Source organism: Oncorhynchus mykiss, chromosome 25, assembly GCF_057628025.1.
Source record: "Oncorhynchus mykiss isolate SJ-2025 chromosome 25, ASM5762802v1, whole genome shotgun sequence".
Classification (NCBI taxonomy): domain Eukaryota; kingdom Metazoa; phylum Chordata; class Actinopteri; order Salmoniformes; family Salmonidae; genus Oncorhynchus; species Oncorhynchus mykiss.
Window position 1 is genome coordinate 38,999,180 of NC_143046.1, and position 14,968 is coordinate 39,014,147.

The 14,968-nt window shown below is 37.7% G+C and overlaps 8 non-coding genes across 8 annotated transcripts; all 8 read right to left on the reverse strand.

Moving 5' to 3' along the window:
- Positions 1-3,017: 3,017 nt before the first annotated feature.
- Positions 3,018-3,089, reverse strand: trnac-gca (transfer RNA cysteine (anticodon GCA)). The gene has a single exon. It is a non-coding gene; the product is annotated as a tRNA-Cys (tRNA).
- A 701-nt stretch (positions 3,090-3,790) lies between these two features.
- On the reverse strand, positions 3,791-3,862 carry trnac-gca (transfer RNA cysteine (anticodon GCA)). The gene has a single exon. It is a non-coding gene; the product is annotated as a tRNA-Cys (tRNA).
- Positions 3,863-6,885: 3,023 nt separating this feature from the next.
- trnac-gca (transfer RNA cysteine (anticodon GCA)) lies at positions 6,886-6,957 on the reverse strand. The gene has a single exon. It is a non-coding gene; the product is annotated as a tRNA-Cys (tRNA).
- A 701-nt stretch (positions 6,958-7,658) lies between these two features.
- trnaf-aaa (transfer RNA phenylalanine (anticodon AAA)) lies at positions 7,659-7,730 on the reverse strand. Its single transcript has one exon. It is a non-coding gene; the product is annotated as a tRNA-Phe (tRNA).
- A 2,272-nt stretch (positions 7,731-10,002) lies between these two features.
- Positions 10,003-10,074, reverse strand: trnac-gca (transfer RNA cysteine (anticodon GCA)). Its single transcript has one exon. It is a non-coding gene; the product is annotated as a tRNA-Cys (tRNA).
- A 702-nt stretch (positions 10,075-10,776) lies between these two features.
- trnac-gca (transfer RNA cysteine (anticodon GCA)) lies at positions 10,777-10,848 on the reverse strand. Its single transcript has one exon. It is a non-coding gene; the product is annotated as a tRNA-Cys (tRNA).
- A 724-nt stretch (positions 10,849-11,572) lies between these two features.
- On the reverse strand, positions 11,573-11,644 carry trnac-gca (transfer RNA cysteine (anticodon GCA)). Its single transcript has one exon. It is a non-coding gene; the product is annotated as a tRNA-Cys (tRNA).
- Positions 11,645-13,442: 1,798 nt separating this feature from the next.
- Positions 13,443-13,514, reverse strand: trnac-gca (transfer RNA cysteine (anticodon GCA)). The gene has a single exon. It is a non-coding gene; the product is annotated as a tRNA-Cys (tRNA).
- Between the last annotated feature and the right edge of the window lie 1,454 nt (positions 13,515-14,968).

Here is a 14,968-nt window from a genome sequence, read left to right on the forward strand (position 1 = left end):
TCCACCTCTGTTAAGAACTGTCTGACAGAGAAAAACCATCTAATGAGGGACATTTTAGCTTGTGATCAACATAACCTAATAAAGAAAACTCTCTCTTTGAAAACGTACCCATAAAGTGTTTGATTTCAAGTTGACAAAAAAATTAGAATCTGAGACATATTGATCTGAAGTCTATTGCACTTCCACCTCTGATAGGAACTGTCTGACAGAGAAAAAACATTGAATGAGGGACATTTTAGACTGAGTAACATAACCAAAAAAGTAGCACTCCACCTCTCAAGATACACTTAGAAAGTAGTTGATTTCAAGGGGGCGCCAGTATTTGATCCTGAGAAATTGTCTAATAAGGGAGATTTTAGCTTGTGATCAACATAACCTAATAAAGAAAACTCTCTCTTTGAAAACGTACCCATAAAGTGTTTGATTTCAAGTTGACAAAAAAATTAGAATCTGAGACATATTGATCTGAAGTCTATTGCACTTCCACCTCTGATAGGAACTGTCTGACAGAGAAAAAACATTGAATGAGGGACATTTTAGACTGAGTAACATAACCAAAAAAGGAGCACTCCACCTCTCAAGATACACTTAGAAAGTAGTTGATTTCAAGGGGGTGCCAGGATTTGAACGTGAGAAATAGTCTAATAAGGGACAATTTTCCCTGAGTAACATATACCAGAAAAGAGTCCTCTACCCTCAAAATACTCTTAGAAAGCTCTTGATTTTAAGGGGGCACCGGGATTTGAACCTGCTAGAAACTGCCTGAAGGCGGAAAAATTGTCTAATAAGGGACATTATAGCTGGAGATCAACAAAATCTAATGAAGAACACTCTTTCTCTGAAAACATACCCAGAAAGTATTTGATTTGAAGATGACAAATATATTACAATCTGAGACCTATTGATCTGAAGTCTGTTGCACTTCCACCTCTGTTAGGAACTGTCTGACAGAGAAAAACCATCTAATGAGGGACATTTTAGCAGAGCACTTCCTCTCTCAAGAAACACTGAGAAAGTACTTGATTTCAAGGGGGCGCCAGTATTTGATCCTGAGAAATTGTCTAATAAGGGAGATTTTAGCTTGTGATCAACATAACCTAATAAAGAAAACTCTCTCTTTGAAAACGTACCCATAAAGTGTTTGATTTCAAGTTGACAAAAAAATTACAATCTGAGACCTATTGATCTGAAGTCTATTGCACTTCCTCCTCTGATAGGAACTATCTGACAGAGAAAAACCATTGAATGAGGGACATTTTAGACTGAGTAACATAACCAAAAAAGGAGCACTCCCTCTCTCAAGATACACTTAGAAAGTACTTGATTTCAAGCGGGTGACAGGATTTGAACTTGAGAAATTGTCTAATAAGGGACAATTTTGCCTGAGTAACATATTCGAAAAAAGAGTCCTCTACCCTCAAAATACTCTTTGAAAGCACTTGATTTAAAGGGGGCATCATGATTTGAACCTGGGACCTCTTGATCTGCAGTCAAATGCTCTACCACTGAGCTATACCCCCTCTGCTTGAAACTGTCTAAAGGCCGAAAAATTGTCTAATAAGGGACATTATAGCTGGAGATCAACAAAAACGAATGAAGAACACTCTCTCTCTGAAAACACACCCATAAAGTATTTGATTTGAAGATGACAAATATATTACAATCTGAGACCTATTGATCTGAAGTCTATTGCACTTCCACCTCTGATAGGAACTGTCTGACAGAGAAAAACCATTGAATGAGGGACATTTTAGACTGAGTAACATAACCAAAAAAGGAGCACTCCCTCTCTCAAGATACACTTAGAAAGTACTTGATTTCAAGGGGGGCGCCAGGATTTGATACTGAGAAATTGTCTAACAAGGGAGATTTTAGCTTGTGATCAACATAACCTAATAAAGAAAACTCTCTCTTTGAAAATGTACCCATAAAGTGTTTGATTTCAAGTTGACAAAAAAATTACAATCTGAGACCTATTGATCTGAAGTCTATTGCACTTCCTCCTCTGATAGGAACTGTCTGACAGAGAAAAAACATTGAATGAGGGACATTTTAGACTGAGTAACATAACCAAAAAAGGAGCACTCCCTCTCTCAAAATACACTTAGAAAGTACTTGATTTCAAGGGGGTGACAGGATTTGAACTTGAGAAATTGTCTAATAAGGGACAATTTTGCCTGAGTAACATATTCGAAAAAAGAGTCCTCTACCCTCAAAATACTCTTTGAAAGCACTTGATTTAAAGGGTGCATCAGGATTTGAACCTGGGACCTCTTGATCTGCAGTCAAATGCTCTACCACTGAGCTATACCCCCTCTGCTAGAAACTGTCTAAAGGCGGAAAAATTGTCAAATAAGGGACATTATAGCTGGAGATCAACAAAAACTAATGAAGAACACTCTCTCTCTGAAAACATACCCATAAAGTATTTGATTTGAAGATGACAAAAGTATTACAATCTGAGAACTATTGATCTGAAGTCTGTTGCACTTCCACCTCTGTTAGGAACTGTCTGACAGAGAAAAACCATCTAATGAGGGACATTTTAGCAGAGCACTCCCTCTCTCAAGAAACACTGAGAAAGTACTTGATTTCAATGGGGCGCCAGAATTTGATCCTGAGAAATTGTCTAATAAGGGAGATTTTAGCTTGTGATCAACATAAACCTAATAAAGAAAACTCTCTCTTTGAAAACGTACCAATAAAGTGTTTGATTTCAAGTTGACAAAAAAATTACAATCTGAGACCTATTGATCTGAAGTCTATTGCACTTCCTCCTCTGATAGGAACTGTCTGACAGAGAAAAACCATTGAATGAGGGACATTTTAGACTGAGTAACATAACCAAAAAAGGAGCACTCCCTCTCTCAAAATACACTTAGAAAGTACTTGATTTCAAGGGGGTGACAGGATTTGAACTTGAGAAAATGTCTAATAATGGACAATTTTGCCTGAGTAACATATTCGAAAAAAGAGTCCTCTACCCTCAAAATACTCTTTGAAAGCACTTGATTTAAAGGGGGCATCAGGATTTGAACCTGGGACCTCTTGATCTGCAGTCAAATGCTCTACCACTGAGCTATACCCCCTCTGCTAGAAACTGTCTAAAGGCGGAAAATTGTCTAATAAGGGACATTATAGCTGGAGATCAACAAAAACTAATGAAGAACACTCTCTCTCTGAAAACATACCCATAAAGTATTTGATTTGAAGATGACAAATATATTACAATCTGAGACCTATTGATCTGAAGTCTGTTGCACTTCCACCTCTGTTAGGAACTGTCTGACAGAGAAAAACCATCTAATGAGGGACATTTTAGCAGAGCACTCCCTCTCTCAAGAAACACTGAGAAAGTACTTGATTTCAATGGGGCGCCAGAATTTGATCCTGAGAAATTGTCTAATAAGGGAGATTTTAGCTTGTGATCAACATAAACCTAATAAAGAAAACTCTCTCTTTGAAAACGTACCCATAAAGTGTTTGATTTCAAGTTGACAAAAAAATTACAATCTGAGACCTATTGATCTGAAGTCTATTGCACTTCCTCCTCTGATAGGAACTGTCTGACAGAGAAAAACCATTGAATGAGGGACATTTTAGACTGAGTAACATAACCAAAAAAGGAGCACTCCCTCTCTCAAAATACACTTAGAAAGTACTTGATTTCAAGGGGGTGACAGGATTTGAACTTGAGAAAATGTCTAATAATGGACAATTTTGCCTGAGTAACATATTCGAAAAAAGAGTCCTCTACCCTCAAAATACTCTTTGAAAGCACTTGATTTAAAGGGGGCATCAGGATTTGAACCTGGGACCTCTTGATCTGCAGTCAAATGCTCTACCACTGAGCTATACCCCCTCTGCTAGAAACTGTCTAAAGGCGGAAAATTGTCTAATAAGGGACATTATAGCTGGAGATCAACAAAAACTAATGAAGAACACTCTCTCTCTGAAAACATACCCATAAAGTATTTGATTTGAAGATGACAAATATATTACAATCTGAGACCTATTGATCTGAAGTCTGTTGCACTTCCACCTCTGTTAGGAACTGTCTGACAGAGAAAAACCATGTAATGAGGGACATTTTAGCAGAGCACTCCCTCTCTCAAGAAACAGTGAGAAAGTACTTGATTTCAAGGGGGGCGCCAGGATTTGATACTGTCAAATTGTCTAACAAGGGAGATTTTAGCTTGTGATCAACATAACCTAATAAAGAAAACTCTCTCTTTGAAAACGTACCCATAAAGTGTTTGATTTCAAGTTGACAAAAAAATTACAATCTGAGACCTATTGATCTGAAGTCTATTGCACTTCCTCCTCTGATAGGAACTGTCTGACAGAGAAAAACCATTGAATGAGGGACATTTTAGACTGAGTAACGTAACCAAAAAAGGAGCACTCCCTCTCTCAAAATACACTTAGAAAGTACTTGATTTCAAGCGGGTGACAGGATTTGAACTTGAGAAATTGTCTAATAAGGGACAATTTTGCCTGAGTAACATATTCGAAAAAAGAGTCCTCTACCCTCAAAATACTCTTTGAAAGCACTTGATTTAAAGGGGGCATCAGGATTTGAATCTGGGACCTCTTGATCTGCAGTCAAATGCTCTACCACTGAGCTATACCCCCTCTGCTTGAAACTGTCTAAAGGCCGAAAAATTGTCTAATAAGGGACATTATAGCTGGAGATCAACAAAAACTAATGAAGAACACTCTCTCTCTGAAAACATACCCATAAAGTATTTGATTTGAAGATGACAAATATATTACAATCTGAGACCTATTGATCTGAAGTCTGTTGCACTTCCACCTCTGTTAGGAACTGTCTGACAGAGAAAAACCATGTAATGAGGGACATTTTAGCAGAGCACTCCCTCTCTCAAGAAACACTGAGAAAGTACTTGATTTCAAGGGGGGCGCCAGGATTTGATACTGTCAAATTGTCTAACAAGGGAGATTTTAGCTTGTGATCAACATAACCTAATAAAGAAAACTCTCTCTTTGAAAACGTACCCATAAAGTGTTTGATTTCAAGTTGACAAAAAAATTACAATCTGAGACCTATTGATCTGAAGTCTATTGCACTTCCTCCTCTGATAGGAACTGTCTGACAGAGAAAAACCATTGAATGAGGGACATTTTAGACTGAGTAACGTAACCAAAAAAGGAGCACTCCCTCTCTCAAAATACACTTAGAAAGTACTTGATTTCAAGCGGGTGACAGGATTTGAACTTGAGAAATTGTCTAATAAGGGACAATTTTGCCTGAGTAACATATTCGAAAAAAGAGTCCTCTACCCTCAAAATACTCTTTGAAAGCACTTGATTTAAAGGGGGCATCAGGATTTGAATCTGGGACCTCTTGATCTGCAGTCAAATGCTCTACCACTGAGCTATACCCCCTCTGCTTGAAACTGTCTAAAGGCCGAAAAATTGTCTAATAAGGGACATTATAGCTGGAGATCAACAAAAACTAATGAAGAACACTCTCTCTCTGAAAACATACCCATAAAGTATTTGATTTGAAGATGACAAATATATTACAATCTGAGACCTATTGATCTGAAGTCTGTTGCACTTCCACCTCTGTTAGGAACTGTCTGACAGAGAAAAACCATGTAATGAGGGACATTTTAGCAGAGCACTCCCTCTCTCAAGAAACACTGAGAAAGTACTTGATTTCAAGGGGGGCGCCAGGATTTGATACTGTCAAATTGTCTAACAAGGGAGATTTTAGCTTGTGATCAACATAACCTAATAAAGAAAACTCTCTCTTTGAAAACGTACCCATAAAGTGTTTGATTTCAAGTTGACAAAAAAAATACAATCTGAGACCTATTGATCTGAAGTCTATTGCACTTCCTCCTCTGATAGGAACTGTCTGACAGAGAAAAACCATTGAATGAGGGACATTTTAGACTGAGTAACGTAACCAAAAAAGGAGCACTCCCTCTCTCAAAATACACTTAGAAAGTACTTGATTTCAAGCGGGTGACAGGATTTGAACTTGAGAAATTGTCTAATAAGGGACAATTTTGCCTGAGTAAAATATTCGAAAAAAGAGTCCTCTACCCTCAAAATACTCTTTGAAAGCACTTGATTTAAAGGGGGCATCAGGATTTGAATCTGGGACCTCTTGATCTGCAGTCAAATGCTCTACCACTGAGCTATACCCCCTCTGCTTGAAACTGTCTAAAGGCCGAAAAATTGTCTAATAAGGGACATTATAGCTGGAGATCAACAAAAACTAATGAAGAACACTCTCTCTCTGAAAACATACCCATAAAGTATTTGATTTGAAGATGACAAATATATTACAATCTGAGACCTATTGATCTGAAGTCTGTTGCACTTCCACCTCTGTTAGGAACTGTCTGACAGAGAAAAACCATCTAATGAGGGACATTTTAGCAGAGCACTCCCTCTCTCAAGAAACACTGAGAAAGTACTTGATTTCAATGGGGCGCCAGAATTTGATCCTGAGAAATTGTCTAATAAGGGAGATTTTAGCTTGTGATCAACATAAACCTAATAAAGAAAACTCTCTCTTTGAAAACGTACCCATAAAGTGTTTGATTTCAAGTTGACAAAAAAATTACAATCTGAGACCTATTGATCTGAAGTCTATTGCACTTCCTCCTCTGATAGGAACTGTCTGACAGAGAAAAACCATTGAATGAGGGACATTTTAGACTGAGTAACATAACCAAAAAAGGAGCACTCCCTCTCTCAAAATACACTTAGAAAGTACTTGATTTCAAGGGGGTGACAGGATTTGAACTTGAGAAAATGTCTAATAATGGACAATTTTGCCTGAGTAACATATTCGAAAAAAGAGTCCTCTACCCTCAAAATACTCTTTGAAAGCACTTGATTTAAAGGGGGCATCAGGATTTGAACCTGGGACCTCTTGATCTGCAGTCAAATGCTCTACCACTGAGCTATACCCCCTCTGCTAGAAACTGTCTAAAGGCGGAAAATTGTCTAATAAGGGACATTATAGCTGGAGATCAACAAAAACTAATGAAGAACACTCTCTCTCTGAAAACATACCCATAAAGTATTTGATTTGAAGATGACAAATATATTACAATCTGAGACCTATTGATCTGAAGTCTGTTGCACTTCCACCTCTGTTAGGAACTGTCTGACAGAGAAAAACCATGTAATGAGGGACATTTTAGCAGAGCACTCCCTCTCTCAAGAAACACTGAGAAAGTACTTGATTTCAAGGGGGGCGCCAGGATTTGATACTGTCAAATTGTCTAACAAGGGAGATTTTAGCTTGTGATCAACATAACCTAATAAAGAAAACTCTCTCTTTGAAAACGTACCCATAAAGTGTTTGATTTCAAGTTGACAAAAAAATTACAATCTGAGACCTATTGATCTGAAGTCTATTGCACTTCCTCCTCTGATAGGAACTGTCTGACAGAGAAAAACCATTGAATGAGGGACATTTTAGACTGAGTAACGTAACCAAAAAAGGAGCACTCCCTCTCTCAAAATACACTTAGAAAGTACTTGATTTCAAGCGGGTGACAGGATTTGAACTTGAGAAATTGTCTAATAAGGGACAATTTTGCCTGAGTAACATATTCGAAAAAAGAGTCCTCTACCCTCAAAATACTCTTTGAAAGCACTTGATTTAAAGGGGGCATCAGGATTTGAATCTGGGACCTCTTGATCTTTAGTCAAATGCTCTACCACTGAGCTATACCCCCTCTGCTTGAAACTGTCTAAAGGCCGAAAAATTGTCTAATAAGGGACATTATAGCTGGAGATCAACAAAAACTAATGAAGAACACTCTCTCTCTGAAAACATACCCATAAAGTATTTGATTTGAAGATGACAAATATATTACAATCTGAGACCTATTGATCTGAAGTCTGTTGCACTTCCACCTCTGTTAGGAACTGTCTGACAGAGAAAAACCATGTAATGAGGGACATTTTAGCAGAGCACTCCCTCTCTCAAGAAACACTGAGAAAGTACTTGATTTCAAGGGGGGCGCCAGGATTTGATACTGTCAAATTGTCTAACAAGGGAGATTTTAGCTTGTGATCAACATAACCTAATAAAGAAAACTCTCTCTTTGAAAACGTACCCATAAAGTGTTTGATTTCAAGTTGACAAAAAAATTACAATCTGAGACCTATTGATCTGAAGTCTATTGCACTTCCTCCTCTGATAGGAACTGTCTGACAGAGAAAAACCATTGAATGAGGGACATTTTAGACTGAGTAACGTAACCAAAAAAGGAGCACTCCCTCTCTCAAAATACACTTAGAAAGTACTTGATTTCAAGCGGGTGACAGGATTTGAACTTGAGAAATTGTCTAATAAGGGACAATTTTGCCTGAGTAAAATATTCGAAAAAAGAGTCCTCTACCCTCAAAATACTCTTTGAAAGCACTTGATTTAAAGGGGGCATCAGGATTTGAATCTGGGACCTCTTGATCTGCAGTCAAATGCTCTACCACTGAGCTATACCCCCTCTGCTTGAAACTGTCTAAAGGCCGAAAAATTGTCTAATAAGGGACATTATAGCTGGAGATCAACAAAAACTAATGAAGAACACTCTCTCTCTGAAAACATACCCATAAAGTATTTGATTTGAAGATGACAAATATATTACAATCTGAGACCTATTGATCTGAAGTCTGTTGCACTTCCACCTCTGTTAGGAACTGTCTGACAGAGAAAAACCATGTAATGAGGGACATTTTAGCAGAGCACTCCCTCTCTCAAGAAACACTGAGAAAGTACTTGATTTCAAGGGGGGCGCCAGGATTTGATACTGTCAAATTGTCTAACAAGGGAGATTTTAGCTTGTGATCAACATAACCTAATAAAGAAAACTCTCTCTTTGAAAACGTACCCATAAAGTGTTTGATTTCAAGTTGACAAAAAAATTACAATCTGAGACCTATTGATCTGAAGTCTATTGCACTTCCTCCTCTGATAGGAACTGTCTGACAGAGAAAAACCATTGAATGAGGGACATTTTAGACTGAGTAACGTAACCAAAAAAGGAGCACTCCCTCTCTCAAAATACACTTAGAAAGTACTTGATTTCAAGCGAGTGACAGGATTTGAACTTGAGAAATTGTCTAATAAGGGACAATTTTGCCTGAGTAACATATTCGAAAAAAGAGTCCTCTACCCTCAAAATACTCTTTGAAAGCACTTGATTTAAAGGGGGCATCAGGATTTGAATCTGGGACCTCTTGATCTGCAGTCAAATGCTCTACCACTGAGCTATACCCCCTCTGCTTGAAACTGTCTAAAGGCCGAAAAATTGTCTAATATGGGACATTATAGCTGGAGATCAACAAAAACTAATGAAGAACACTCTCTCTCTGAAAACATACCCATAAAGTATTTGATTTGAAGATGACAAATATATTACAATCTGAGACCTATTGATCTGAAGTCTATTGCACTTCCACCTCTGATAGGAACTGTCTGACAGAGAAAAACCATTGAATGAGGAACATTTTAGACTGAGTAACATAACCAAAAAAGGAGCACTCCCTCTCTCAAGATACACTTAGAAAGTACTTGATTTCAAGGGGGGCGCCAGGATTTGATACTGAGAAATTGTCTAACAAGGGAGATTTTAGCTTGTGATCAACATAACCTAATAAAGAAAACTCTCTCTTTGAAAATGTACCCATAAAGTGTTTGATTTCAAGTTGACAAACAAATTACAATCTGAGACCTATTGATCTGAAGTCTATTGCACTTCCTCCTCTGATAGGAACTGTCTGACAGAGAAAAACCATTGAATGAGGGACATTTTAGACTGAGTAACATAACCAAAAAAGGAGCACTCCCTCTCTCAAAATACACTTAGAAAGTACTTGATTTCAAGGGGGTGACAGGATTTGAACTTGAGAAATTGTCTAATAATGGACAATTTTGCCTGAGTAACATATTCGGAAAAAAGAGTACTCTACCCTGAAAAAACTCTTTGAAAGCACTTGATTTAAAGGGGGCATCAGGATTTGAACCTGGGACCTCTTGATCTGCAGTCAAATGCTCTACCACTGAGCTATACCCCCTCTACTAGAAACTGTCTAAAGGCGGAAAAATTGTCTAATAAGGGACATTATAGCTGGAGATCAACAAAAACTAATGAAGAACACTCTCTCTCTGAAAATATACCCATAAAGTATTTGATTTGAAGATGACAAATATATTACAATCTGAGACCTATTGATCTGAAGTCTGTTGCACTTCCACCTCTGTTAGGAACTGTCTGACAGAGAAAAAACATCTAATGAGGGACATTTTAGCAGAGCACTCCCTCTCTCAAGAAACACTGAGAAAGTACTTGATTTCAAGGGGGGCGCCAGGATTTGATACTGTCAAATTGTCTAACAAGGGAGATTTTAGCTTGTGATCAACATAACCTAATAAAGAAAACTCTCTCTTTGAAAACGTACCCATAAAGTGTTTGATTTCAAGTTGACAAAAAAATTACAATCTGAGACCTATTGATCTGAAGTCTATTGCACTTCCTCCTCTGATAGGAACTGTCTGACAGAGAAAAACCATTGAATGAGGGACATTTTAGACTGAGTAACGTAACCAAAAAAGGAGCACTCCCTCTCTCAAAATACACTTAGAAAGTACTTGATTTCAAGCGGGTGACAGGATTTGAACTTGAGAAATTGTCTAATAAGGGACAATTTTGCCTGAGTAACATATTAGAAGAAAGAGTCCTCATCCCTCAAAATACTCTTTGAAAGCACTTGATTTAAAGGGGGCATCAGGATTTGAACCTGGGACCTCTTGATCTGCAGTCAAATGCTCTACCACTGAGCTATACCCCCTCTGCTTGAAACTGTCTAAAGGCCGAAAAATTGTCTAATAAGGGACATTATAGCTGGAGATCAACAAAAACTAATGAAGAACACTCTCTCTCTGAAAACATACCCATAAAGTATTTGATTTGAAGATGACAAATATATTACAATCTGAGACCTATTGATCTGAAGTCTATTGCACTTCCACCTCTGATAGGAACTGTCTGACAGAGAAAAACCATTGAATGAGGGACATTTTAGACTGAGTAACATAACCAAAAAAGGAGCACTCCCTCTCTCAAGATACACTTAGAAAGTACTTGATTTCAAGGGGGGCGCCAGGATTTGATACTGAGAAATTGTCTAACAAGGGAGATTTTAGCTTGTGATCAACATAACCTAATAAAGAAAACTCTCTCTTTGAAAATGTACCCATAAAGTGTTTGATTTCAAGTTGACAAACAAATTACAATCTGAGACCTATTGATCTGAAGTCTATTGCACTTCCTCCTCTGATAGGAACTGTCTGACAGAGAAAAACCATTGAATGAGGGACATTTTAGACTGAGTAACATAACCAAAAAAGGAGCACTCCCTCTCTCAAAATACACTTAGAAAGTACTTGATTTCAAGGGGGTGACAGGATTTGAACTTGAGAAATTGTCTAATAATGGACAATTTTGCCTGAGTAACATATTCGGAAAAAAGAGTACTCTACCCTCAAAATACTCTTTGAAAGCACTTGATTTAAAGGGGGCATCAGGATTTGAACCTGGGACCTCTTGATCTGCAGTCAAATGCTCTACCACTGAGCTATACCCCCTCTACTAGAAACTGTCTAAAGGCGGAAAAATTGTCTAATAAAGGACATTATAGCTGGAGATCAACAAAAACTAATGAAGAACACTCTCTCTCTGAAAACATACCCATAAAGTATTTGATTTGAAGATGACAAATATATTACAATCTGAGACCTATTGATCTGAAGTCTATTGCACTTCCACCTCTGATAGGAACTGTCTGACAGAGAAAAACCATTGAATGAGGGACATTTTAGACTGAGTAACATAACCAAAAAAGGAGCACTCCCTCTCTCAAGATACACTTAGAAAGTACTTGATTTCAAGGGGGGCGCCAGGATTTGATACTGAGAAATTGTCTAACAAGGGAGATTTTAGCTTGTGATCAACATAACCTAATAAAGAAAACTCTCTCTTTGAAAATGTACCCATAAAGTGTTTGATTTCAAGTTGACAAAAAAATTACAATCTGAGACCTATTGATCTGAAGTCTATTGCACTTCCTCCTCTGATAGGAACTGTCTGACAGAGAAAAACCATGTAATGAGGGACATTTTAGCAGAGCACTCCCTCTCTCAAGAAACACTGAGAAAGTACTTGATTTCAAGGGGGGCGCCAGGATTTGATACTGTCAAATTGTCTAACAAGGGAGATTTTAGCTTGTGATCAACATAACCTAATAAAGAAAACTCTCTCTTTGAAAACGTATCCATAAAGTGTTTGATTTCAAGTTGACAAAAAAATTACAATCTGAGACCTATTGATCTGAAGTCTATTGCACTTCCTCCTCTGATAGGAACTGTCTGACAGAGAAAAACCATTGAATGAGGGACATTTTAGACTGAGTAACATAACCAAAAAAGGAGCACTCCCTCTCTCAAAATACACATAGAAAGTCCTTGATTTCAAGTGGGTGACAGGATTTGAACTTGAGAAATTGTCTAATAAGGGACAATTTTGACTGAGTAACATATTCGAAAAAAGAGTCCTCTACCCTCAAAATACTCTTTGAAAGCACTTGATTTAAAGGGGGCATCAGGATTTGAATCTGGGACCTCTTGATCTGCAGTCAAATGCTCTACCACTGAGCTATACCCCTCTGCTTGAAACTGTCTAAAGGCCGAAAAATTGTCTAATAAGGGACATTATAGCTGGAGATCAACAAAAACTAATGAAGAACACTCTCTCTCTGAAAACATACCCATAAAGTATTTGATTTGAAGATGACAAATATATTACAATCTGAGACCTATTGATCTGAAGTCTATTGCACTTCCACCTCTGATAGGAGCTGTCTGACAGAGAAAAACCATTGAATGAGGGACATTTTAGACTGAGTAACATAACCAAAAAAGGAGCACTCCCTCTCTCAAGATACACTTAGAAAGTACTTGATTTCAAGGGGGGCGCCAGGATTTGATACTGAGAAATTGTCTAACAAGGGAGATTTTAGCTTGTGATCAACATAACCTAATAAAGAAAACTCTCTCTTTGAAAATGTTACCATAAAGTGTTTGATTTCAAGTTGACAAAAAAATTACAATCTGAGACCTATTGATCTGAAGTCTATTGCACTTCCTCCTCTGATAGGAACTGTCTGACAGAGAAAAACCATTGAATGAGGGACATTTTAGACTGAGTAACATAACCAAAAAAGGAGCACTCCCTCTCTCAAAATACACTTAGAAAGTACTTGATTTCAAGCGGGTGACAGGATTTGAACTTGAGAAATTGTCTAATAAGGGACAATTTTGCCTGAGTAACATATTCGAAAAAAGAGTCCTCTACCCTCAAAATACTCTTTGAAAGCACTTGATTTAAAGGGGGCATCAGGATTTGAACCTGGGACCTCTTGATCTGCAGTCAAATGCTCTACCACTGAGCTATACCCCCTCTGCTTGAAACTGTCTAAAGGCCGAAAAATTGTCTAATAAGGGACATTATAGCTGGAGATCAACAAAAACTAATGAAGAACACTCTCTCTCTGAAAACATACCCATAAAGTATTTGATTTGAAGATGACAAATATATTACAATCTGAGACCTATTGATCTGAAGTCTGTTGCACTTCCACCTCTGTTAGGAACTGTCTGACAGAGAAAAAACATGTAATGAGGGACATTTTAGCAGAGCACTCCCTCTCTCAAGAAACACTGAGAAAGTACTTGATTTCAAGGGGGGCGCCAGGATTTGATACTGAGAAATTGTCTAACAAGGGAGATTTTAGCTTGTGATCAACATAACCTAATAAAGAAAACTCTCTCTTTGAAAACGTACCCATAAAGTGTTTGATTTCAAGTTGACAAAAAAATTACAATCTGAGACCTATTGAGCTGAAGTCTATTGCACTTCCTCCTCTGATAGGAACTGTCTGACAGAGAAAAACCATTGAATGAGGGACATTTTAGACTGAGTAACATAACCAAAAAAGGAGCACTCCCTCTCTCAAGATACACTTAGAAAGTACTTGATTTCAAGGGGGGCGCCAGGATTTGATACTGAGAAATTGTCTAACAAGGGAGATTTTAGCTTGTGATCAACATAACCTAATAAAGAAAACTCTCTCTTTGAAAATGTACCCATAAAGTGTTTGATTTCAAGTTGACAAAAAAATTACAATCTGAGACCTATTGATCTGAAGTCTATTGCACTTCCTCCTCTGATAGGAACTGTCTGACAGAGAAAAACCATTTGAATGAGGGACATTTTAGACTGAGATCGACAAAAACTAATATAGAACACTCTCTCTCTCTGAAAACATACCCATAAAGTAATTGATTTCTTGATGACAAAAGTATTACAATCTGAGACCTATTGATCTGAAGTCTGTTGCACTTCCACCTCTGTTAGGAACTGTCTGACAGAGAAAAACCATCTAATGAGGGACATTTTAGCAGAGCACTCCCTCTCTCAAGAAACACTGAGAAAGTACTTGATTTCAAGGGGGGCGCCAGGATTTGATACTGAGAAATTGTCTAACAAGGGAGATTTTAGCTTGTGATCAACATAACCTAATAAAGAAAACTCTCTCTTTGAAAACGTACCCATAAAGTGTTTGATTTCAAGTTGACAAAAAAATTACAATCTGAGACCTATTGATCTGAAGTCTATTGCACTTCCTCCTCTGATAGGAACTGTCTGACAGAGAAAAACCATTGAATGAGGGACATTTTAGACTGAGTAACATAACCATAAAAGGAGCACTCCCTCTCTCAAAATACACTTAGAAAGTACTTGATTTCAAGGGGGTGACAGGATTTGAACTTGAGAAATTGTCTAATAAGGGACAATTTTGCCTGAGTAACATATTCGGAAAAAAAGTCCTCTACCCTCAAAATACTCTTTGA